The sequence below is a fragment of the Equus caballus genome, chromosome 8, assembly GCF_041296265.1.
Source record: "Equus caballus isolate H_3958 breed thoroughbred chromosome 8, TB-T2T, whole genome shotgun sequence".
In the NCBI taxonomy this organism is placed as follows: domain Eukaryota; kingdom Metazoa; phylum Chordata; class Mammalia; order Perissodactyla; family Equidae; genus Equus; species Equus caballus.
In genome coordinates this window covers 13,370,701-13,395,106 of record NC_091691.1, presented here as the reverse complement: position 1 = coordinate 13,395,106, position 24,406 = coordinate 13,370,701, and the positions used below count along the sequence as shown (strand labels likewise).

The window sequence follows — 24,406 nt, the reverse complement described above, 5'->3', positions numbered from 1 at the left end:
GAAGAGATCTATCAGGGTGTGCAGGACCTCGAGAGCTGAGCTCAGTATCCAGTGTGTCCAGAGGACAAGTAGCCCAGTGACGGTATCTGGGGAGGAGGGGTGTGACATGGTCTGGGGGTCCTAAGAACAGTCTGGCAACCTTTGCAGGGGCTTGGGAGTCACAGATTGGAAGGGATCCCTGGCTCCTGCACTCTCACTGGCTGTGTGTCCTCAGACAAGTCACTCTCCCTCTCTGGGCCTTACTCTCCTCATCTGTTCATGGGCGTACTAGCAGTTTTCTCACAGGCTTGTGGGTGGGCTCAGGCACAGGCCCCAGCTAGTCATCCTGGCCCTGCCGCAAACCAGCCTCCCAGCCACAGCAGCTGTCTGGGGCCCTAGGAGCCCCTGCCATTGTGCAGAGGGCACAGGGGACAAAGACCTGGGAAGTCAGGGGGTAAGGCCGAGGCTGGCTGTGAACAGGCTCCCGGGGATGGGGACTTCATGACGCAGAACTTAATGACCCAGAGTCTGTGTGCGGGGGCCTCCCTTGGAGGAGGAGGAGGAGGAGGGGGAGGAGGACGGGGGAGGTCCAGCAGCCAGCTGTCTGCTCCAGGATTCACTGCCAAGGCAGGGCAGCTGCCCCGCAGGGCCAGGCCTCAGCTTAGCGTCCGGGGGAGGCAGAGGTGGCAGGGCCTCCCGGCCTGCAGTCCCCAGGCCTGAGTTTGGGGCTTGGCCCTGCCCCATAGCATCTGCGACCTCAGTCTCCTTATCTGTCTGGTGGGCCAGGGCTCCATTTGGAGGGCAGCTGCGAGGTTTGGCAGGAACCGATAGCAAGTGGGCAGTAAACAGGAACTGCTATTTTTGCTCTTTATTTATCCGTTCATTCAGAGAGATGCGCTGCTCTCTGCCAGGCTCCCTGCCAGGTGCTGGGGATGTGAAGATGAATAAGCCCAGTTGCCTTGAACGGTGGTGAAGCCTTGGACACGCCATCACGGTACAGTGGGTTAATTGCCACAATACAGGAATTCACAGTGTGCACGCATTGTGCCAGGAGCAGGGGTCACAGCAGTGACCAAAGCCAGACGTGGCCTCTGCCCTCTGGGGCCCCCAGGCTCTCAAAGCACGCTAGGAAATCAGAGGTGGAAACTTACTTCCAGCCAGGGTAGCCAGGGAGGGCTCCCTGGAGGAGGAGGCACATTTGATTACTGGCTTTGGGGACTTTTAAACACCTTTGCCTATTGGAATCACAGGATGCTGTTGGCATCCACCATGTGCCGGACTGCGCTTCCTGCTTTGGCATTTTGTTCTCTCATTTACTCCTCATATGGTCCCGGGAAGGGTGTTTTTATCCTTGTTGTGTAAATGAAGAAACTAAGGCTCAACAAGGTGAAGTGACAGCCTAGGGCTACATGGCAGGTTGACAGAATTCCCTTTGTTAAGCCTATTCCTCTGCCTGTGAGGGCACGGGGGCGGGGTGGGGGGCAGGGGGCGGGGTGGGACTCTCATGGGAGGATCCTTGGGTAGGGGCTGAGGAGACGTAGTTCTGGGCCATCTGTTGCCTTTATGAGCCGCACGACCTTGAACAAGTCATCCCCCCTGCCCCGCCTCCCCCAGCCCGGCCTCAGCTTCGTCCTCTATAAAATGTCAAGGATGGTGAATCCGTGGCAGGCTTGGCTTGCCTTACACTGCTGTGCCCTTGACAGACATCGCCAATCAATTGCTGCCCTCTTCCCCTGCTGAGTTCTTCCCCTGACCTTGGGTTCTTTCCAGGGCTCTGGGCAGGCAGCACCAGTCAATCAGCGGGGCCTGAGCTGCAGCCCGCCTGCCTGCCTGGCCTCGATGAGCTCCGGGGTCCCTCTGGCTCATCTTCCTGTGGCTCAGAGGACCAGGGTGCCAGAGTGAGGGATTTCTGGGGGACCTTCTCTTGAGGATATGGGTTCTTCAGCCACGAGAACTGTTGAGGTGTGGATGTCTGTTACCCTCCTCCATCTCCCGGAGAGACCTGTGTCCTCATCCATGCAGCCCCACGCACGCTCAGTGCAAGTGGTCTGGGCAGCTTCTGGACGCATTCAGTCTGGATGATGACAACAGTGTTTGCTCAGCTCTTCCTGAGAGCTAGGTCCTTCGTGGGCACCCTGTCACTCATCATTCCACAGATCCCCTGCAGTGTGCCTCTCTGCCCCCCCCCCCCCAGGAAGAAGTCTTCACCCATCTGAGAGATGAGGAGACGAAGGCTCAGAGCTGATTAAGGCAGAATAGGGTCATGCACCTGCCGAGTGCTGAGCTGGCATTCAAGCCCAGGTTTTGGTGTCCACAGCCTGGGACAGCCAGGGCAGCCTTCCTGGAGGAGGTGTCATTAAAGGCCAAGGCCTTAAAGGCTGGTGGGCTTCTGACAGGCAGAGCTGGGCCTTCTAGGAAAGGGAAGGGGGCCCTTCTAGGTGGAGGGAGCAGCATGAGAAGCAGCTCAGAGGGAGGTAGGCAGGCATGAGTGTTTAGGTTAAGGGACTAGGATGTGGCTGGACTGTGGAGAGAGGGGGCCAGGGGTGGTCCTGGCATTTGGACTTTGCCCTCCCATAGCAGAGAACTGTGGCAGCTCTTTGGGTAGAGAAATGATCCAGTCCTGTTCTAAGCATGTTTATTTAACATCTCCATGAACCCAGGGTGAGGTCTACTGGTGCTTGGGGCTCCCTCTGGTGTACTGGAAGCTTTAGCCTGGCACATAGTAGGTAGGCATCCAAGAAATCTTTGTTGAATGAATAAATGAATGAATGCTCGCCGGACTGAAATGCTCCTGACCTCCCCATGGGCCCAGCTGCAGGGAGGAGACAGGCCACAGTCCCTCTCTCCAGAAGTTGAACCCCAGGCCTGTGGGTGGGGGCCGGGGGAGGGAGCCAGGTAGGCTCCTGGGGCAGGGGCTTCCCCCGTAGCCCTCCCAACCCTCCTGCCTGTCCCCAAGACCCCTCCTAGACCTTCCTGCAGGGCTGCCCGCCATGCCTGGCAGGCAGCCTGGACCCAGTGCTTGGGAGGATAAAAGATGAAGGTTCGTGACCATTTTTTAACTCAATAAAGGGAGACAGGCTGCAGGCTGCAGGCCGGAGATATAATTAGTTCGCAGCAGTGGCGCTTTCTTGATTTAGCTTCTGAGAGAACAAGACAAGGATGTTATACCCAATTAGCAGTAACATCCAGTCGGAGCCTCAATAGGTGAGATAACAAGCTATTTTTATGACTTTTCTGTCCCAGCATGGAGGGGGCGGGGGGAAGGGGGTATCAGGGCCTTATTTCTTTTCATCAGGGAACAATTATTAGCGATCTCAGGATTTCCCATAGCCAAATGATGCATTTGTTAACCCAAACAAGCAAGCGTCCCAGGGCGGCAGCTGTGGGGTGGCAGGCTGGCATTGTGAGGCCAGGTGTATGGAAGGGCTGCAGGCCCCCCGGCCCTCTTCTAGAAGCCCTTGGAACAGGCTCCCAAATGCAGAGAGCCCATTGGTTTGGCAGGGGAAGCCCAGGCCCTTGAGATGTTCTCAGTGCCTGCCTCGATTTCCCCACCTGCCTCAAAGAGGTGTAAGGAGGCTAGGCCAGTTCTCCTGGGGACAAGGAAGGAGCCAGTTCTGGCCCTTGACAGCCCTTCCTGGCATTACCTAGATCTTTCTGCCAGCTGGGCCAGAGGTTCTGTCTCCTCAGCCTTGAACCTGCGCTGCACTCTGCCTCCTGGACCCCCGTTATGGCTCACAGTGCCTGACCACCCTCCTGCCCGTCCCAGGTCCCAGCCCCGGTCTCTGGCAGGGCTCACTGGCTCCACTCTCTCCACCCTCCTTACCCCCGCAGCCAGGCCACCTAGCACTGGCCAAGTCTTTACTGGGCAGGGAAGCCTTGCCAAGCCCCACCCCAGCTGCCTGGCCACACTCCGACTCCTGGCGAGGGCTGGGGGATGCCCAGAGAGGGAGCTGGCATGGCTGTCCTGACAGCCATCAGCTCAGGCCCCAAGCCCGTCCTGCAGAATCCCACCCCACCGTGCCCCGAGTCCCAGCTCCCTGTCAGTGTGGAGCCCCACGCTTGTGGTTCAGACAACTGACAAATCCAGCCATGCAAAGTGGGAGTTTAATTGCAAACAGTTTTTATGGATCATGGGCCCATCTGTGCTACCATATGCAAAAGGAAAAAAAATCCCCATTTAAAAAAAAAAATTTCTCCCTGCCCCACCCCCCAAACTGACTCCAAAAGAAACAGTTGCCAAGGTTTTTCTGGCTGGAGCCAAGCACAGAGCTGGGACCCATCCTGGGGGCTTCCTGCAGGTGGGCCTGGCAAAGTCGGGGGACCACGTGGGGCAGGGCTGAGAGCAGCCCACGGGGCTGACCGTTGAGAGGAGCACACGCCTCTGCAAGCTGCCAGCACTTCCTGAACCCACTGGATTCTTTCATGGCTCTGGGCCTTTGCACGTGCCACGCAGCTGTCCGAGTACCTGCCGGCCTCTCCCAGGCACCTTGCTGATGCCTCTAGAGCACGATACGGCTTGGAGCGGGCACTGCACGGTGTTGGTGGCAATGCAGGAATGAGTGGTGGTGTGTCCCGTTTTAGCCCAGGGGGATGGGGCTGCCCAGGCCTCATGGCCTCCCTTCTTCCCAGTGGTCCAGGCCTCCTGCTGTGGTGCTTGGCCCGGCAGATACGCCGCACCCAAGAGGTCAGCCCTCCCCAGCCCCTCAGAAAGGGCATCCACCCAGGGCCTGAGTGGCCGGTCATCCGGGTCCTGAGAGGACTCACCTCTGAGACAGGCTGCCAGCGTTTGATCACTGGGCCACCTGGTCCCAGTGGGTGCCTTCAGACTGTCGTTTCCGCGTCTCCTTGCCTCTGGGTTTTCTGCTGTGGAAGGTGGGTGAGCAGTCGATGGGATGCTGCTGTGAAGAGACGCTGCACCTGTCCGCCGTAGCTCATCCCCAAGCGAGGGGCTCTGCTCTGCTCACTGATGTCTGCCCAGGCCCCTCTTCAGGATGCCTGATGTTACTGCATGAGTGAGGGAGGGAGAGGGAGAGGTGTTTGGAGGGCTCCAGGGAGCCACTGGGACACCTGGCTTGTCAGGAATTCAGAGTTTTTACCCCCTTTCTCTTGGAGTCTAGAAACCGCTCTGCAACCTGTGGGGATTGTGAACTCCATTCTGCTCTTGAGGAAAACTGAGGCTCAGAGAGATCAGAGGACTCTCCCAAGGTCATGCGGCTGGAAGGAGGCCAGAGCTGGGCCGGGAACTGAGCCATGTGATTCCAACTGACCACTTCCCTGCCCCTCGCATTATAGGTGGAGAAGGATAGGCCCAGAGCCGGGAAGGGGTTTGGCCAAGGTCACACAGCAAGGAAACAGCAGCCAGCGTTTGTGGGGCCTCCCCAGCCCCATTGTAAGATGAGGAAACTGAGGCCCTCCAGCCTCAGAGCCAGGCCAGCTGAGTCCCGCTGTTCTTCCGTGCCTCCCCTCCCTCTCTCCTCTCTCCCCCGGGTCTGTGCCCAGGCTCACTGTGCCTCTGGGTTTCCCCATCAACGTGAAAAGCTGGTAGCCAGGTGTGTGCCAGCAGCCAGGCCCCATGCGGGCATCCCAGTGCCCGAGGCCTGGTACGCAGTGCAGCCCTCCTGCAACAGGTGGCAGGGCAAAGTGGGACCCCTGGGACCTGAGCAGCACAGGCTGGCCAGGCCCCTGGCAGCAGCCCAGGCCAGGCAGCAGGCCGCCCGTTCCCCGCTCGGTGGTGATCGCCAGCTCCCGTTGTAATCATTAAAACTATTAGAAGGAAACGCTCGCTTGAAGCAAATGTCAGGCACCGAGTTGTGCTTTGTAAACGTTCACAATTAATGCCAATCAGGCCCGGAAGAAAGCCGGCCCGGAATCCTGTCTGTTTCGTCTCATTTGTCAGCTGGTGCTGTTCCATGCTGCACATTTTCATACAATTGCTATAAACATAAAGGGGAACTCCACAGTGTTCCCGGGCACCCGGATGGTGCGCGCCGGCTTAATTACTTATATTCTGCTGTTCACTTGGCCGCCTCGAGCGGGTGGGAGGGAGAAAGGGGGACTTCATGTGGTAGGGTGAGGGCTCCCGGGGGTCAGCCAGGGAGATGGGTCAGGCTCCAGGCCCGGGTCTCCTGCCCCACCCTCCGCGGGCCCACGGAGCTGAGGATGTCCGTGAAACAAGAAAAAAAACTGCTAAAATATGTTTGCAGAATCCTCAAGGAGAAAAGAGGGGCTCAGAGTCCACCAGACTCGGCTTTGACGCCCGCGTCCGTCTCCTAGAATGATTCACCAGGTTTATTGCCCGCCTCCGGCATGCCAGGCAGTGCTTCACTTGCCAGCGGGGCCTCGGTTTCCCCTTCTGCGAGTTGGGGGTAACAGCCCCGTGGTCAGGGTTTCAAGCTTGCTGGACCTGGGCTCCGGGCTGAGGGTGTCAAGCAGGCTTTTTCTCAGTTGCTTGTCGCACGGCCCCTTTGAGGGTGGGCTGCCCTTCCTAGCGAGGTCAGAGTCCCACTGCTGGGAGCGGTGGAGCGGGATTGGGACCTGGGTCGCTGGACTCTGGAGCCCATAACTGTTGTGCTTTCCTCCTGCGCCCTCCCAGGGTAGCCATGGAGGTGGAAGGAGATGATGGGGCTCAAAGTCCCAGCACACAGGAGGTGTCGCATGAACAGTAGCTGCTGTCATCCCACTGCCTGGATACGGGCCGGGGGCAGTGGGCTCAGATCCTGGTCTGGGGGTCAGCGCTAACACACATGAACCTTGCTGGGTGGAGAGTGGAGGGTGGAGTGGTCCACAGGGGGATGCCATCCCCTCTCCCTGCCCAGGGTGCTGGCCTCCAGGCCCCCAAGGTAGGGCTGAGGAGGGAGATACTGGCCAAGGCCTAGGAAACCCCTGCCTGTCACCCCCTTCCCCACTTGCCCCTGATCTGACTCTGGGGTGCCAGGCGCTGACTGTGCGCCAGGCCCCACATTGCCAAACTGGACCCTTCCCAGCCCAGAAGGTCAGGCGTGTGATCATCACTGTTTCCAAGCTGACTTGAGGTCATGCAGCTAGGAGGTGGGGACACTGGAGCCAGGTTCAAGTTCAGCTGCTCCGAAGCCTTTGTCACGCCTTCCTAGCGCCCTCCCCATCGTACCCTGGACATGAGGCCTAGCCACACACTATGAACCCTTCCTGGACCCTGTGAGCTCTCGAGCTGTCTGTGGACGGGGTCTTCTGAGGGCAGGCTGGCTCAGCAGGGACACGCCAGCCTTTGTGTGGGCTGGGGTAGGCTCGGACCAGGCGGGGCAGTCAGCGGAATGGGCAGAGGGCGGTGCAGCCCAGCCGGCCAGGGATAAATGCTCAGAGCGGGGAATAGAGGCCCCTTTGTGTGGCGCTCGGTGGGGGAGGGGTGCTGCCAGCTGCCACCCTCTGTGACCCGGGAGGCCCGAGCCCTCCACAGAGATCTGCCGCCACCCCCAGGGGACTGGCCAGGGAGCTGTCGTCTTTTCCCCTGCTGCTTCCTTCCACCATTATTTGCCTTCCTCTTGTTTCCTGGGGGCCCTGGCTGCTATGGAGTTGTGGGCAGCCATTACCCTGGTTTGCTGCAGGCCTACTATGTGCTGGCACTGGGCCAGGCACTCCACCAACCCTGCAGGTAAAGGCAGTGGTCCCGTGTTACGAAAGAAGACACTGAGGCTCAGAGGGGACAGTCTCACCATCCTCACGCAGCTGGTTACAGGGCCAGGATTTGGCCAACTTCTAATCCTTTTCTTTCCATTGATCTTTGTGTCCTGGTCTCAGGTCCCAGGACCCAGGGCTGCAACTTGAGGTCCTGCTTCAGTTGCCTGGGTGGCCTCAGGAAGGCTGCTGGCCGTCTCTCTTTCCTGGGCCGGCACCAGGCATCCATTCCATCCCTCCATCCTGCCCAGGCTCTGGGCTACTGGCTGCAGGTTTAGTGGAGACCACGCACAGGACCCTGTTGAGGGCCGCCCTACCCATTAAACCTTTTCTGTGCCTCCATCTCCTTAGCTTAAAAATGGGAATGAAACAGAATCCACCCTCAGGAGCCCTGGGGGATGTCGTGCCAGGAGTCGGGTAAAGCTGAAAGGACAAGCTGAGGCAGTGGCCGGGTGACAGGGATGTGGGGGTAACTCTTAGGAGTGTAAGCATGTTGCATTGCGTCCCTGCCACAGCCCCATTTTACAGGTAAGCAAGCTGAGGCTCAGATAACTGAAGTGACTTGTCGAGGGCTCCAAGGAGCCCAGGAATACAGGGAAGGTAGTTTCCCAGAAGGCCCAGACCTTGGTCTCTTCCTGACCGCCACCTGGCCCACTGGGCAGCTGTCCATTGCAGACACTGACGAAGAACCCTCTGTGAGCCCAGTCCTGGGAGAGGCCCAGAACCAACCACAAGAAGCCCCCAAAGGCCATTCAGCTCCCGGCTTCCCACAGCATATTCCAGCAACCTGGGACCAGCTCACACCCACCAGGTCACCCCCTCTTCTGTGCTGAGGCCGGGGCTTCCACCGGGAGCACATGTGCTAGTCCCTTCCCCAACGCACACATGCACACGTGCCTTCTCTGCAGGGGTCACTCTGACTCGCCTTTTCCCTCAATGCCCCCTGTTCAGCTGGCACTTGGAATCCCCCCGCTGGGTCTCGTACCCTGCTCACTGCTGCTAGAGCCCCATGCCTTTTCACCTCTCTTCCAGCTCTTTGTCCCCTGTGTGGCACATAGTAGGCCTGCAGGGAAGTCTGACACAAAGGCACAGCCCTGGCCCTCCGGGACCTGGTCCCCACCTAGCGGGAGAAACAGAGATGAGTGACAAGGCTGCAGGTCCCAGGATGGGGTCAAGTGCAGGACACCTGAGGAGGCTCCCCACCTCCCCAGCTCTCCGTCCTCTCCCAAAGGGCGAAGGGAACGAAGACTTCTGAGCCCTTCTGTGCACCCGAAAGCTCAGCCGTCTCCTTTTAATCCTCCCAAGGCCAGGCGGGGGTTGTACAGACGGGACAGCAGGCTCAGGACAGCAGAGACAGCTTCTGAGGGAGGAGCCTTGGACCAGGGGACCCCAAAGCCCGGGCCGTTCTCCAGGAAGGAAAGCTCAGGTGCCCACGGGGGCCACCCAGGTGACACCATGAACAAAGCAGCTGCCACTTGACCTCGTGGGAATGTGGGCTCAGTGGTTCCAGAGCTGCCAGTTTTTTGTTTTTTCTAAGAGAAACCAGACAATGAGAATTTCAGGTGGAATTTTATTTTTTCTTTTCTTTTTAATATTCGCAACTGTGTCACAATTTTTTTTTCCTGCAGCAAACAGGGCAAAGAAAAGATGTTTGTGAGTGGGATTTACCCTCTCCAGGGACGTGGTATTGTCTGGGCGGGGGGTATGTTATGGGGGTCCCAGGATGTCTCGCCTTCCCCACCTCCAACCCCGGCCAGCAAGAGCCCCCGGAACCCAGCAGCAGGTCCATGCACCCCTCAAGACACCCCCAGATCTGCCTTTACCGCCAGAGGCAGGAGGCAGGGCCTGAGCCCCATGAGGGCACCACCCAAATAGCTATAATCAGCAGCCTCGCCAAGACTTCAAACTCACCCAATTATCCTGCGAGGGGAAAAAAAACACAAAATGAAAACAAATTAACATGTTTGCATAGAAGCTGCTGCAGCAACACACACAGCCGCGCACGCACATGCTGGCGCATGCCCCGGCGAGGCTCAGAGACGCCGCCGCCACCCCTCCCCAGGCCTGGCACCCACCTGGGAGGGCTGGGCTGGTCAGGACTGTGCCAGGCTGTGCCCACCACCCTGGGCCAAACTCTGCTCTAGGCCCAGTGACTAGATTGTTGCTAAACCTGATGGCACTGTCTCAGTCCACTGGCTTCCAGTTTCTTTTCTTTTTTCCAGTTTAATGAACAAACAGGTGAAATTCATTGTGTGCCAAAATTCAGCCTCATTGATCTGAGCCCCTTTCTTCAGATGGGGAAACTGAAGCACAGAGAGGTTAGTTGACCTGCCCAAGGCTGCACAGCTGGTGGGTGGGGTTTGAACCCAGACAGGCCAGCTCCAGAGCCCTCACTGTAACAACCACACCTTCTCCCTGGCTCCCTCTTGCCCGTGGATGGTGTGCCAAGACCTCGGCCTGGCCTTTGAGGCCCCTTCCCCAGTTGCTGCAGCCTGTGTCCATTCTTCTCTTGCCCACCCCTGCCCTGCATGCGCCCTCGTGCCGAGGAGCTGTGGGTGTGGTAGTGATGACCGCAGAGCCAAATGGATGTGGGTTCAAATCTCCAACCCACCAGTCCCTCACTAGATGGCTTTGGGCAAGTGGCTTCCCCTTCCTGTGCCTCAGTTTCCTCTCCTGGAAGATTGGGCTAATACCAGTCCCTACCTCAGGGAGGTTAGGAGGATTCGGTGGGTGAATTGCAAAGTACTACCTCTGGCACCTGCCCATGGGGAGGGGTTCCTCCACCGGAATACCCTTGCACACACATCCCCCCCCCGACCATTCAGTTGACCCTACAAGGCCTGGTCCTCAGTCACTGTGCCCCTGCTGGGTGCCTTTGGGCTCCGTGCCAGGTGCCGTCCTTGCCCCCAGAGCGTGCAGTCAGGTGGTTCAGCTGCTCCCTCTTCCAGGAAGCCGCTCCTCCTGGGGGCAAGCCCCCTTCCCTGGGCTCCCTCCACCTGGGGCTCGGGTTGCTGGGCATGTGTCTCGTCATCCTGCTGCACCTCATTCTTCTCCGGGTCCCCACAGGCTGGCACCCAGCAGGTACTCAGGCAAGGTGTACGAATGGAGCCAGCCCCTCGCCCCGCTCTCACCTTGGCATATTCCGGGCTTCTGAAGGGGCTGTGAAGGGTAGACTGCCAGGAGTTGGAGTTTTGGTCTTGGAGATCCAGTGTCCCCAGGCCAGGGCTGCAGACGCCTCCCCAGTCCTCTCTCCTCTGCTCTGCATGACCATGGACCAATCCCCTCACCTCTCTAAGCCCCTTGCTGTCACCTCTGGCCTAGGACAGTGATAGCTGAGGGCAGCTACTGCTGGCAGAGCGGGCACCCAGTGGGCAGTGGATTTCAGGGAGCTAAGAGGGGAACACTGACAGTGGTCCCTGCCGCTGAGAGAATGACTACACTCAGTAAACACGTTGTCAGACTTGGTCCTCACCACAGCTGGTGAGGAACCCGTGGGTTCTAGCCCCATTTTTTATCCATTCATCTGTTGATGGACACTTAGGTTGCTTCCACGTCTTGGCTATTGTAAACAGTGCTGCAATAAACATTGGGGTGCACAGGACTTTTGGGATTGCTGACTTCAGGCTCTTTGGATAAATACCCAGTAGTGGGATGGCTGGCTCGTATGGTAGTTCTATTTTTAGTTTTTTGAGGAATCTCCATACTGTTTTCCATAGTGGCTGCACCAGTTTGCATTCCCACCAGCAGTGTATGAGGGTTCCTTTTGCTCCGCAACCTCTCCAACATTTGTTGCTATTAGTTTTAGATATTTTTGTCATTCTAACGGGTGTAAGGTGATATCTTAGTGTAGTTTTGATTTGCATTTCCCTGATGATCAGTGATGATGAGCATCTTTTCATGTGCCTATTGGCCATCAGTATATCTTCTTTGGAGAAATGTCTGTTCATGTCTCCAGCCCATTTTTTGATTGGGTTGTTTGATGTTTTGTGGTTGAGTTGCGAGAGTTCTTTATATATTAAGGATATTAAGCCTTTGTCAGATATATGACTTGCAAATATTTTTTCCCAGTTAGTGGGTTGTTTTTTTGTTTCAATCCTGCTTTCATTTGCCTTGAAGAAGCTCTTTAATCTGATGAGGTCCCATTTGTTTATTCTTTCTATTGTTTCCCTTCTCTGAGAAGGCATGGTGTCCCAAAAGATCCTTTTAATGCTGATGTCAAAGAGTGTACTGCCTACGTTTTCTTCCAGAAGCCTTATGGTTTCAGGTCTCACCTTTAGGTCTTTAATCCATTTTGAGTTTATTTTGGTGAATGGTGAAAAAGAATGGTCAATTTTCATTCTTTTACATGTGTTAGCCCCATTTTTTAGATGGAGAAACTGAGGCCTCAAGGGACTCAGTGACTTACTCAGGAGAGTCCTGCTGGTATGTGGCAGGGCCTGGATTCAAACACAGCTGTCCTGTGTTTGTGCTGTAGCTGCTGGGGGCTTCCTGGGTATCGCCGATCAGGGGCCGAAGGAGGCAGTGCCTCTCGGGTCTGGAGAGTGAGGACCAGTAGAGTGCCATCCTGGGGGGGCGCGGGGCGGCGGTGGTAGAGAGCTAACTTCACTGGCCTCAGGATGGCCCTTTGGCATCAGCCTCTTGTCCTATATTCACGCGGACCGCTCAGGGCCAGGGTGGCAGCTGGGGGAGGTGGCCAGTGGAACCTCGGGTGCCCGTTTGGAATCCTAGCCCTCCCTTGGCATGGCCCTGCCTCGGGCTTGAGAGTCCAGCAGACCAGGCTCACGTCCAGACCCCACTAGCTGGTCCTGGACAAACCTTTGTCCTTCCTGAGCCTCTGCTCCCCTCCGGAGCACCGAAGCCATGGATATGCCCGCCCCTCTTAGGATGAGCCCGAGGCTGAGACGTGGCATCCAGCACGTGGTCGCTACTACATGAAGCAGCCCTTGCCCAGACCTCCTCAGGGGCCCTCTCCCTCCTCCAGAAGCTTCTCAGCCCTTGAGCTTCCACGACACAGCTGGGGGTGGGCTGGCCTTGCCTCCCAGACCATGCCCCACTGGCATTTGCCTACTTGTTGCCAGCCCTGCGCCTCTGCCCGCTCACCCACCGTGCTGACGAATACTCCCTCGGTTCTCTCGGGGCCCAGTTGTTGCAGACCAATGGAGGGGTTTGCTGGGTGGAGGTGATAAACTGTGCAGTGAAATGACCCCGAGGCAGATGACCAAAGAGGAGAGGAGAGCGGTGAGCCCTGGGCCATGCAAGGAGCAGCCAACTGGAGAAAAAGGCCCCAGGGCATCCCTCTGTTGGTTTAGCGAGGATCTATGAAGCATCTGCTCTGTGCCTGACCTTGGAGTAGAAAGAGACTGGAGATGGGTCTGCGAGGCCCCAGGCTCGGGCCGCCGCACTGCTGTGCACCCCTGGGCAAGCCACGCACTCTGGACCCAGCCTCCTTGCACAGGGCTGTTGAGAGGGTTACAGTAAGATGACATCCAGTACTAGGTGGGTGAGAGCCTGGGAGTCGCACACTCAGAGGTTCAGGCCGCTGTGCACCCCCCCCCCCCCCCCCCCCCCCCCCCCCCGCCCTGGGAGTAGGGGAGGAGCCGGTTCCAGTGGCTGTCATGGAGCTATGAGTGGCAGGGGGCATGGCTCCCTCCTGCTCACCCTTCTGAGGCTCAGAGAGCAGAAGCGAGGGGCTGGTGGGTGCAAGAAGTAGGGAGAAGGTTCTTTTCCCTCCTCATTACAAAAACAATATTCATCTTTTAGTATTTGGAACTGACAAGTCTGATGAAGAAAAATTCAGTCATCATCCAACTGCCCAGACCTAAGCACTTGGTCCCGTGATGAGGACGATCTTCCCAGGAGTCGGGTGTCTGATTTCACTTTGCATGAATGACCGTCCTTGTCAAGCAGTGCTCCTGTGCGTGAGCTGAGCGTGGACATGGCCAAGCCCGGGGCCTGGCCCCCAGGAAGGGCCCGCTGCATGCTGAGCCTGTCCCGGGCCCGCGCCGCTCGGCACGTTCCGGCCTCGGCTGCTGGGAGCCACCTGCCCACCCGCCCGCCCAGCAGCCCATTGTCTGGCATGTGGGGGCTCGGAGCAGCCGTTGTTCTGCACACATCTGATCCCGTCTTTTTCACATCAGATCATTTGTAACCGTCACCAGGCAATCGGGCCGTCGCTGATTCAATCTCGGCTTTGTGCTGTCACAGCCGTTTTTCTGCGCCGGGCTGATTTTGAAAGGAGGCCCATCTTCTGGGCCTGCTTTTCAGAAGTGGGGGTGGGGGGGGCTTTGTGTGTGTGTGTGTGCATGTCCCCCACACACGTGCATACACACACACACACATTGGCCTCTGCCTCTTGTCACTGAGAGTAGAGTTTGGAATGAGGTAGGTGGACAAGGGGCCTGGGCTGCCAGCCCCGTCCTCATCCTCTACCACCTGCCCACCCTAAGCACCTACTCTGTGCCCCAGTGTGCCAACACAGCAGTCTGTACTAAGTAGAGGAGACAGATGCTAAACCATTTGTCAATAAGATAATTTCAGAGTGGTAACGACAGCGAAGGAACTACAACAGTGATGGGACAGTGGCTGGGCAGAGGATTGCTGACTTAGGGTGATCAAAGAGGGCCTCTTGGAGGGGGTGATGTTTGATTTGAGGCATGAATAAGGAAATGGAGCTGGCATGGAGAATGCCACCCAATCTGAACTGAGATATCCTGTAAGTGTAAAATCACCCCAGATTTCAAAGACTTAGTATTAAAAAAAACCAACATAAAATATCTCATTAGTAATTTTTGAATATTTATTACATATTGAAATGATACTATTTTGGATGTATTGGATTAAATAAAATATATTATTAAATGTAGTCTCCCATGTGGGTACCAGAAAACTTATAATTATGTTATATTTCTACTGGAGAGCATTGGTGTAGAGATTAGGTAGAGACAAAACTGTAAGTGCAAAGGCCCTGAGGTGAGACCAAGGTTGGTCTGTTAGAGGATCAGGGTGAGCAAGGGGAGGGGGACAGTGTGGGGAAGGGGTTGACATAGGGCCTCAGAGGATGTTGTTAGAAATGCCATGGAAGCCCATGGAGGGGTTTGAGTGGGGAAGGAAGTGAGTTCCACATGGAAAAGCTCCGCCTGGCCCAGTGAGGTGGAGAATGGGGTGCAGGGCCCTTATGGAGGCCAGGAGGTGACAGGGCATGTGGTAGGAGCAGGGTGTGTTGTAGCAGAGTTTCTGCCAGGACCTGCTGCAGGGTTGGCGGGCCAGATCTGGCTCCCCAGAGGGCTCCCTGCCTCCCTTGGCTCCTTCTCCTTTGCCTCTCCCCGCCCATCTCCACCTTCCCGGCCACCACCGCCACCGCCTCCTCCCTGAGCAGCCGCTCCCTGTCACGTCAGTGAACTTACAGTGCGCCCAGCTCCTCGTCTCCACGTGGTCAGCGGTTGAAATCCCTTTTGAAAAGTTATTTTAAAAAAACCCCGGAAGTGATGCACGTTCATTGTAGAAAAATTAGAAAGACAGAAAAGCACCAAGAAGAAAAATCAAGCTCCCCAGAGACAGACACGGTCACACAGCCGGACTGTGGCAGAGCTGGGGTTTGAACCCAGGTGGTCTGGCCCCAGTACGCCAGCTCTAAAGTCATAGTGCCCTGTGGCCAGATGACACGCGGAGGTGGGGGGAGCTCCTCCACCAGAAGAGGGCTCAGAGCCTCTGCAGCCCCAGCCCAGCTCACAGCAAAGGGCGACCGGGAGGCCTGGCCCACGCACGAGTGGGGTTTAGCTCTCCAGGGTTAATAGATATATATATGTTAGTGCTCTTGTTGGCCCTCAGTGTCCAGACCTGTTTCCCTCCCCCTGCCTAGAAGCCTCCGCTCATTTCTGCGCCAGCCTGACCCCCAGAAGCACCTGTTAGCCTTGGCTTCAGGCTGCAAGTCAAGACCAGCCTTTACCAGCCACTTTACCCCCCCCCCCCCTTCTTCCCCTGCACCCTACCCGCCCAGCTTCTGCCTCCTAAGCTCTCCTGGCTGTTCCTGCCTGGGGCTCAGTCTTCTTCCCTTCCTCCTCTCCCCCTGGGATCCAATCCTCAAGCTCACTGGCCCAGGTCCCCCTCTTCCGCTGGGCTCCCCTCCACCAGCCGGCCTGTGGCCCTGGACAGCCCCTTCCCCCTCAGCCTCGGTTTTCTCATGGGTGCACGGACCATAGTAATCGTCTCTTTCTCCTGAGCGTGGGGTGGGTTAAATGAGGTGATGTCTGTAAAGTGCTAAGCCCAAAGGGAACACTAAAAATAAAAACTAGCTCCTATTATTGCTCTGATTATTAGATTTTCTCCTGCTCTGCTGCTGAGTTAACCCTGAAATGTGGGTGCAGGAACTGGAGAGAGGGGGCGGGGAGTGGAGGCGAGAGGATGGCTGGGAGCACCCAGCCCCTCCTAGCTCCACACTGGGTCTTACGTTTGACGCAGTGTTCCCTCCTCCAGACCGGTTATCCCAGAGTCCTCTGATAACGCCCACTGTCCTTTTGCTCTTTGCTCCGGCAGGAAGGTTCTCTGACCTCCTCCAAAAATACTAGGTTGAGGCCTTTCTACTGAGCCCTCCCAGCCCCCATTACAGCATCATCGCACTGATGTCTTTGGTATTGATTCCTGGCTTCACCCCCCCCCCCCCGCCCCCACAATTGCTGGAAGGTGTTGATGACACTTGTCATTAAACAGCCAAGGCTGGAACTAGGAGATGGAAGCTTTCCAATGACTGGTACAGTCGGGCCCCGCCCCAAACTTCCCACCTTGAGATCTGGCTCTCAGGCAAGAGTGCTTCAGAAGGTGGGAGCAGGGTAAGGGGTCTGAGATTTGAGGGCTTTGCTCCCCCAGCTAGGGCTTCCGGACACTCATTTGCATGAGAATGAGAACACCCCACCCCCCCCCCCACCCCCCCGCCTAACTATAACCCTCTCAACAGCCCTGTACAAGGAGGCTGGGTCCAGAGAGTGCGTGGCTTGCCCAGGGGTGCACAGCAGTGAAGCGGCCGAGCCTGGGGCCTCGCAGACCCATCTCCAGTCTCTTTCTACTCCAAGGTCAGGCACAGAGCAGATGCTTCATAGATCCTCGCTAAACCAACAGAGGGATGCCCTGGGGCCTTTTTCTCCAGTTGGCTGCTCCTTGCATGGCCCAGGGCTCACCGCTCTCCTCTCCTCTTTGGTCATCTGCCTCGGGGTCATTTCACTGCACAGTTTATCACCTCCACCCAGCAAACCCCTCCATTGGTCTGCAACAACTGGGCCCCGAGAGAACCGAGGGAGTATTCGTCAGCACGGTGGGTGAGCGGGCAGAGGCGCAGGGCTGGCAACAAGTAGGCAAATGCCAGTGGGGCATGGTCTGGGAGGCAAGGCCAGCCCACCCCCAGCTGTGTCGTGGAAGCTCAAGGGCTGAGAAGCTTCTGGAGGAGGGAGAGGGCCCCTGAGGAGGTCTGGGCAAGGGCTGCTTCATGTAGAAGCGACCATGTGCTGGATGCCACGTCTCAGCCCCTAAGTACTGCCGCTGGCGGGTCTTGGCTCTGAGAGAGGGCCGGCCCGGTCTGCTGCCAGTGGTAACGATGCCCCCTCACCCCATCACTGAAGGGGGCTCTTTCCAGCCTTCATATGAGCCAGCCATCCACCCAGCACCTTTTCTTAGCCTCTCCCTGCCCCGAACCATCACTGGTCCACAGGAAGTGGATCTTCCCGCCTTGAGGTTGGGGGTCCCTCCCCTGTCCCCTATGTCCTGGTGACCCTGCCTGGCCTCGCACAGATGGGGCGCTCTCGATTACTCACCAAGAGGGTTCCTTTCCAGCAACTTGGAGCTGCTTCAAGTTCTCCACGCTCACCAGTTTCTTTCCAGTTCTCTCCACACGCTTGCCTGTGCGGTCCTCTGCTGGGCGCCCCCTGCCCCTGCTGCCTTTGCTTGGCTATTTCCTACCCACCTGTTGATAATCATCGTAAACGCTAGTAATAACGCCTACCCCTTAGGAGTTACCACTATGGCCCTACTGCTTTATTTGTACTAATTTGTAGTAAGGAATTAAGCCCTTTTTCAGTCGAGGAAACTGAGGCTCAGAGAGATGGTGGGATTTGCCCGAGGCCACAGAGTTAAGGGACAAAGCTAAGGCATCTGGCTCCAAAGCCCAGGATATAATACTGTCACCCTCCTTAAAAGGCAGCAGGGCTGCCCTTTCGTCTTGATACCTCCAGGCTAGGCTAGCACTTGTCACCCTGCCTTGTAATTGCCCTTCTGACACGCCCACCCCCCTCAGGGTCTGTCACTGCCTCAGCATCTAGCGCAGGACCTGTCACACAGTAGGTGCTTAATTTGTCCAGGGCGGTAACGTCAAGGTTGGTTCCCATGGCGACTGACGTCACTACGTTGGGGCTCGGCCCCGCCCCTTTCTCCAGGGCGCCTGTGCTGGGAGCTGGCCGTGGTGCTGAAGGGCCCCGGGACGGCCGCCCACCCCCAGTCGGCAGCCCTGTATCCCAGTTGGACGCTCCCTGAGCCCCGCCTTGCCCCGACTCCCTGGGCCAGCCTCTTGCCCATCCTTCCTTCAGGAGACAGCTTCCTGAGGGCCTACTATGCACAGGCACTGGTCATAGCATGGTGAACCATGGAAGGAGAGGTCACGGAGAGCCACACGGGGATCTCCATTCATCCAATTAGTCATCAAACATTTATGAAGCACCTTGTATGTCTCTGAGGAGCCCTTGAGGAACCTGGGCTTCAGTTGAAAGCCGAGTAGAATTTCAAGGGGGAGAGATGTGGGAAGGGCATACAAGCAGAAGGGATTGCACTGGTAAAGGCCCTCCGTGTGGTGGTGAGAGGCACGTCCTGAGGGATGCCCGTCTCGGGACCCTGCCTCCTGCCAGCCATAATTCGTGATTGTCGGTTCACTTTTTGGTCTCCCCTGCAGCCCAGAACTACCAGCATCTGTCTCTGGTGCCCCACCCAGGGTTGGGCCCAGGGAAGGTGCTAGGAACAGCGTGCGAGGACTGAATGGAGGGGTGCCTCTCTGTCCTGGGAACAGAGGCAGTCAGGTATGCTCTGTGGCCAGATCTGCATTTCAGAGAGACCTCTGGCCTCCAAGTGGAGAGGGCTGCAGCGCTAATCCTGGCAGTAGATGAGGCCTCCTGTTGGAGGGGGCAGTGCCTCCCCCGCCCTTAAAAAAAGAAAGTGAAAATCCCCTTCTGGTGCTGAGGCCCAAATGCTGTGGGAAATAATCACTTTTCACAGGCCCCTTATCCACAGCCAAGCCCTGTGCCAGTTTAATCAGCAGTGCCAGTGTGACTGGAAGATTCCCAGGCTTGAGAGATCAGGAGAGGGGTTAAAGAAAATTACCCTCGCCTCCTCCATGCTAATGTAATCTCTAACCAGATCTGCCTAGCCGCAGCTCAAATTGCTTTTTAGATTAACATTTAATTATTAACAGGGTCCCCTGGAAGGCCTCGGGCTCAGAACAGGGATGGGGGAGGGAGCAGCTGGAGGGGGTTGGGGGTGGGCTTCTATTCTGGCTGCCTTGAAGAGAGCGTGGGGGGTGGGTAGGGGAGAGTGGGGTCAGGAAGAGAGTGAGAAAGGAGACAGCAGGAAAGGAGAAAGGAGACACCAGGACAGGGGGGTGAACGGAGTAAGGGACAGGGATAAAGACAGGAGTGGCATAGAGAGAGATAGTGTATCCTTCTGCTGTGGGGGATGGCTGTGCACCCAGATTCCCCGTGGCACTCCTGGGCAAGGATCCTTCCACCCTTCTGTCCTGCACCCTTCTGTCCTGCCAAGGGCAGGCAAATCCTGCCCCTCGCTGTTTAGTGGGGACTGAGCTTTCTGAGGCTTCCTGGTGGCCCAGCTCAAGGTGGTGGGGACCATACAGAGAAGTGGTCCACTCAGGGCCACACAGCTGGGATCTGACCCCAGCTCTCCCAGGTTCCCAGTCCAGTGCTCATTCCCTACCCCAGGCCCTGAGCCTCCCGCCACCACTTCAAATTCTTCCCTGCATTTGGGGGGCAGGCTCTATGGCCAGGACAGGGTGGAGGAGACCAAATCAAAACATCCCCTCATGCCCAAGCGGGAAGGCCCTCCTGCGATCGGTGGGCCACTCCCCATGGATTCACAGAGGGAAACTGAGACTCAGAGAGGGGCTGTGACTTTCTCAAGGTCACTCAGCCACTCAGAACCTGGTGCTTGGCCCTGCCTGGAAGGTGCCACCCTGAGGCCACCAGGACCAGCCCTCCCCTCTGAACTCCTAGTCCCATTGGATGCCAGGAAGGGCCCGGCGTGACCTTCCCGTCCAAACCAGAGCCAGTCTTCGGCCTTGACTGGAGCCGCAGAGGCCAGAGCTGCTGCTCCAGCGGGGAGGGAAGGACAGGGGCTGGAAGTGGCACAGCTCATGGCCTTCACGGGGTCACAGCGTCGCCCTGCTGTGGAGCCCAGGTATGTCCTCACATTCTGCCCTGACAGGGGGCAGGCTGCTGACCTACAGGATACTCGCAGGAAAGTTCCGCCCACCTGCCGCTTCAGGGAGATATTGGAGCCTGGAGGGAGAAGCTGGGAAAGTCCCTTTTTAAGGGGCTGGATTTGGGAGTGGGCAGACGGTCTCAGATGCTCCCTTTGGGCAGGACGTTCTTACTGGTTTCCGGACTCCAGCACGTGGTCCGGGGCTGGCCCCCAAAGGATGCTCAGGCAGTGTTTGCTGCCTGCCTGCCTGAATGAAGGCCTGAGTGAGTGAATGAATGAATGGGGGGGTGGATGACTGCCCTCTCAAAGCAGGTCCCTGGAAGAGCCAGGGCCCGGGCGTTATTCATCTCAGGACTGTTCTGCCCCACACAGGCTTCATGCGTTGTCCTCTGTGAATGTTTATGGGATGAATAAGTGGCCTCCTGGGAGCCCCTCCTCCTCCTTCCCCTCCTCTCCTCTCCCTCTCTGTGATCCCAGCCCCTCCCAGAATAGAATCAAAGTAGACTTGGGCACTGGAGAGAAGCAGGCCCTCACTTCTGTTCCTTCCTGCCCGGCCGATGGGTAGCTGGGGGCTGATGGCCCCTGCCACGATGGAGCCAGGGGTGGGGGCCCTGGCTGGGGTTGACACTCTCGGGCTCTGCCACCTAAAAGCTGTGTGACCTTGTGCAGATTACTTCCCCTCTCTGTGGCCATTTCCCAACCTGTGAAATGGGGCTAAAAGCAGAACCTACCACCGCAGAGGCTGCTAGGAGGCTGCAGTGGGCATAATGGACAGGGCGCACGTGGGGTGTGGCACAGAGGGAGCAATCAGTAAATGCACATGCTATTATTAGCGCTGAGGTGTGCATTGCTATTTCTGAGCTCCCCCCTCCCACTGGCCTAGGGGGGGCTCCCCAATGCCCCCTACAGCCAGATAGGCAGGGAGAGATGACAAAAGGCAGGCAGGGCCAAAGGCCCCAATTCCCCATTCTTTTAATAAAAATAAAGACAGCCTTTAGACATCCTGCTCCCACGCATTGTTCTGCCAAGACGAGCAGCACAGACTCAATTCTTCCTCGGACTTGAAAAGTTCCTTCCCTTTTTTCCCCTCCCCTGTCACATTTCCTTTATCTAAATCCTCAGCTATGAAAGGGCATATCGACAGCTGGGGGCGGTATCTGTGAAGGGACCTTTCCTAGGGGTGCCTCCGAGATAACGCGTCTTATCAGCCCCCATGTCAGGGACGGTGCCAAAGCATTCTAATCATTGAGGCTTGCGACATTTCCCCCTCCGCCCCCCTTTTTTTTATTATTAAAGTCACAAAAGACCTTGGGCTTATAAACAGCCTGATTTGCAGATAGAGTTTCAGAATGAGCAGGGCTCTCAGGACGGTCCCTGGCCAGGGAAATAATGAGGGGCTGGCTTTCTACAGACGGGATGATGCCAAGCAGAGACGAGGCAGGGTGGGGTCATGGGAAGATCATGACTGTTTTAGGCACCTGCTTCAGTGCTGTCTCTAGCTTGCTGTGTGACCTTGGGCAGGACGCTTGGCTTCTCTGGGCCTCAGTCACTTCATCTAACAATAACCAATTCAGCCATTCATTCAACACCTATTTATTAAACGATTACTCTTTGCCAGGCACTGGGGAGAGAAAGACAAATAAGACATGGTCTTTGCCCCTGAGAAACTCACAGTCCACTGGAGAGAGACAGACATGAAAATTGGCAATTACAAGTCTGTGTGATGAGGGCTGTGACGGGATGCCCGGAGGAGGGGACAGCTGAGCCAGAGTGGGAGTTAAAATGGCTCAGGGCCCAGCACAGGTAAAGGTTTGGAGGTGTGAGGCAGCCAGGCTGGAGGGAGGGCCAGGGGAGATGAGAGGGGCAGGTCAAAGGGGCCGTGAGGGCCAGGCAAAGAGTGCTGGGCTCTGTTCTGAGGCCGGAGAGTTTTTAGGCCAAGGAGAGGATCTCACTTGGTCGTGTTTGTGGATAACGGGATGACTCAGAAACCGGAGGTGGTGGTCCATTCATACTCATGCTGGGCTGGCTCCTGCCCTGACCCCACCCCGGACTCCCACCTGTCCCAGCGGCAGGGCACAGGGTTCCTGGGAGGATAGGCAGTGAGTTGGAGGGATTAGGGGTGCAGAGAGAGAGATCCCTCGTCTCCAGTGAAGATAGTCTGTCAGGCTGCAGGACCCTGCCTGCTGGTCCTCCAGAAACGAGGGATGAAACCATCCAGCCAGCTTCACCAGAAAAGCTGAGTTGAGGCCTTCACAGGGACACTCTCTCCTCCAGGGAGTCCTCTGTGGCCTCCGGAGCTGGGGCAGGGGACCTCTCTTGGCTCCCAGAACTGCCTGTGTGTCCGCCGTCAAAGCACTCTGAAAACCGGAGCCTGGCTGGGCGGGCAGTAGACGGGGTCCAGGGAGGCCCCAGAATAGGCAGCCCACCCCTCACCCAATAACCTCTGCAGCTCCCAGCCTGCCCTCCTCAGCTGCAAAGCATGCTAGGATGTCATGGGGGCCCTGGGGGTCATGGGGGTCATGGGGGCCTGGAGAGAGCCTGGGCTTCTGGGCCCCGGCACAGGTGAAAGACCACAGGTGGGGAGGACCTCCCAAGGCCTGAGTCCAGCCTGAACATGGAGCTGCTTTTACAAGGCCAGAGAGGGCCAGTAGTTCCTCTGGGGTCACGTGGCGGGCACTGGGCCTAGGGAGGTTCCAGGCTTCCAGCCCAGGTCTCCTCGGTGAATGACTTCGCTGGCCTGCCTCCTTCCTGGGCCAGTGCTGTCCCGGCTTGTGGGCAGCAGTGTCGCCCAGTGGTGAGGGGCAGGCTCACCCCGCCCCTGCCTGCTGGGTGGCCCTGAGCAGGGTGCTGCTTCCATATGGCTTGGGTTTCCCCATGTGGAGGGAGAGGCTTGGGCCCTGCAGCTGGCTGGCCTTCCCCAGCTCACCCCTCTCCCCCCAACCCCTGCGTCAGAACCGTGGGAGGTGGACGCTGCCCTGGGCTGGCTGGGGGAGAGGCCCGGCTGCCGGGGTGGCTGCAGCCCTCTGACCTGCAGGTGTGCACACGACTGTGCGTGCCCGTGCACTGCCTTCGTGTGGCCGAGAGGGGTCCAGAGGGCATGGAAGGGTGTGTCACACGGTGTGGACAAAGTTGTGACTGCGGTGTGCCCACCTGCAGTAAGACGTACGGGGTGAGCGTGCACGCGCGTGTGTGGACCAGGTGTCCGAGCGGGGCAGAGCGTGCCCAGGTGTGCGGGTATGTCCTAAAGAGTGCCAGCAAGCCCTGCTCTGGCCGCCTGCTCGCGTCCCTGTCCCCGGGGAACAGCGCCTTGTTCCGCAGTCACGGGCTTCCATCTCTGCAATAAGACCCACTTCATTCCCTTTTTAAACTGTATAATTTCTGCCTGATTGTAATGGCATATTTTAAAATTACCAGAAATCAATGCCAGGAAGTGGATACTGCAGCTTTTATTGCATGGCTGGTTAAGGCTGGCGATTGGGGGGGGAGGGGTAGGGCCCGCCCCCCCACCCAGCCCCTACTCTCTTATTCTTTTGAGACGGTAATAGGAGAAAATTGGTTTTGAAACTGAATAAAAGTCCCTTTCAGAGTAAATCATTTCTTTCAGGGTACCTTTGCTGAGAGTAAAATAGGGCATAATGAAAGGTGGTTACGCGATTGTCTCTCATTTACCGAGAGGCCAGGACAGACGGAGGCTGCAGCCGGCTCGGGAAAGACAAGATTGGAATAATTGCGCCGTAACAAGGAGCTTGTTGTGAAATTAGTATCTTAAGAAAGTAGTGAAAAAAGGCTTTTCCTCATGAATACTTCATTATTAGAGGGAAGCGGCAGAATTTAGGGCTCCAGACACCTGTTTAGTATTAAATAACTTCCCTTTCTTCCCCTTAAACACAGCCCCCTCCTCTGTCTGCTCCTTCTGTCTCTAAACCAGCAGGAGGATGGAGTTGGCCCCGCCTGGCTGCTCAGGCCCCGGACTGGGGGTGGGGTGGGATCAGGAGGGGGTGGGGATGGCGCGCCCGGGCTGGGTGGACATCGAGGGTGTCCAGAGTTGAACTCCCACCTGGGCCGCCCTCTCCTTACCGGGAAGAGGAAGGGAGGGGTCTGGCAGGGAATGGCTCCCTCTCCCCAGGGGCCTCCAGGGCGGGCCTGTGTCATCCGGCCCACAGGGGCTCTGCGTCCTGGGAAAGCGGGTTTTGTGAAGATGAAAATGCACATGGCCACATAAACCCTGGGCTCTGACTGAGTGAGCAAATAAGGACCTGTCAGGAGCCACACCTGAGCTGCCACTGTGGGAGAACTCTGCCCAGCCTGGGAGGGC

The 24,406-nt window shown here is 57.3% G+C and overlaps 1 protein-coding gene across 1 annotated transcript in view; it reads left to right on the top strand.

The window, feature by feature from the left end:
* Nucleotides 1-24,406, top strand: part of FAM222A (family with sequence similarity 222 member A) — a 54,871-nt gene that overhangs the window by 4,541 nt on the left and 25,924 nt on the right. The window lies entirely within an intron of this gene.